This window comes from Mandrillus leucophaeus, unplaced genomic scaffold, assembly GCF_000951045.1.
Source record: "Mandrillus leucophaeus isolate KB7577 unplaced genomic scaffold, Mleu.le_1.0 Scaffold231, whole genome shotgun sequence".
Taxonomy (NCBI): Eukaryota; Metazoa; Chordata; class Mammalia; order Primates; family Cercopithecidae; genus Mandrillus; species Mandrillus leucophaeus.
The window spans coordinates 1,809,165-1,810,614 of NW_012102377.1; the positions used below are offsets into that span (position 1 = coordinate 1,809,165).

At 41.7% G+C, this 1,450-nt stretch overlaps 1 protein-coding gene across 7 annotated transcripts in view; it reads right to left on the bottom strand.

The window, feature by feature from the left end:
• IGF2BP2 (insulin-like growth factor 2 mRNA binding protein 2) overlaps positions 1-1,450 on the bottom strand; it is a 203,069-nt gene that overhangs the window by 54,344 nt on the left and 147,275 nt on the right. The window lies entirely within an intron of this gene.

Consider the following 1,450-nt stretch of genomic DNA (forward strand, 5'->3'; position numbering starts at 1 on the left):
CAGAATACAGTCCTAATTCAAAAGTTAAAACACTATAAAAAGTTATACTGTGAAAAGTCTCACCACCCCCTTCTTTCACCAGAAATACTTTTTACACGTTATTTGTGTATCTTTCAGATTCTTTATGCAAATAATAGCAAATGTGAATATATATTCATATTTTCACCGTTTTCTTACAGAAATATCTGCATATTCTACACATTCTCTGCATCTTGCTTTTTTCACCTAACAGTCCTATTCTTAACATCTTTCTCAAGGTGGAGGTAGAGAGCTTCCTCATTCTATTTCATAACTACGTAGGTATCCTGGAGTATATTTAATCCATCCCCTACTAATGGACATTTGGGCCTTTTCATTCAGAGGCTTTCCCCAAGACATCCCACTGGTCTGAAAGCTTTGAATGACTTAGATTGTTTCTTGTTTTCACTTAAGCATTAAAATCAGACAGAAAAAGAACAGTTTAAATTATGTAAGTTTTTTCCCCCTTTGAGAAAATGCTGGATCCTGGAAATAAAGCATTTAAATTTTAGAGAGGTTGTTTTAATAGAGGAGCTTGACACTAAAATCCTATAAATACCATTTTGTGGGGGTTGCCAGAAAAGGGATGTGGTGTACCACCTTGTGGGGTCAGAGATACTAAACAGTGGCTATACACAGTCACGTGTTTCTCCAGGGCTTTAATCTGGGCAATAGCCCCAGAGAGAAATGTTGTTGTTGCTGTTGTTTTTGAGACGGAGTCTCGCTCTATCACCCAGGCTGGAGTGCAGCAGCGCAATCTCAGCTCACTGCAAGCTCCGCCTCCCGGGTTGACGCCATTCTCCTGCCTCAGCCTCCCGAGTAGCTGGGACTACAAATGCCTGCCACCACGCCCGGCTATTTTTTTTTTTTTTTTTTTTTGTATTTTTAATAGAGATGGGGTTTCACCATGTTGGCCAGGCTGGTCTCGAACTCCTGACCTCAAGTGATCTGCCTGCCTTAGCCTCTGAAAGTGCTGGGATTGTAGGCGTGAGCCACCGTGCTGGCCTCATGAGCATGTTTTAAGGTTTTCAATTACTTTGAGGGGTGGTGGGGGGGAAGAAATCCCAAGAAGCTTTTAAAAAAAATCAATAATTTAAATACAGACTCATCTTTTCAATTTCCTACCAAAGTAGTTAGAATGTAAGTCATCATACAGATTCTATTTATGGAATTATCCCCTTCTTCCTCAAAATACATTGGCCTGCAACTGACCCTACCCCAAAGTGTACCTAGGCTCAAACAGGACAGGTGAGGTCATATATAGTGGGCTTCAACAAGATCAGGTTTAGCTGCCCCCTTATCTAACAATGCAAAATGTCATTTAAAAATATTTTTATGGCCGGGCGCGGTGGCTCAAGCCTGTAATCCCAGCACTTTGGGAGGCCAAGACGGGCAGACCACGAGGTCAGGAGATCGAGACCATCCTGGCTAA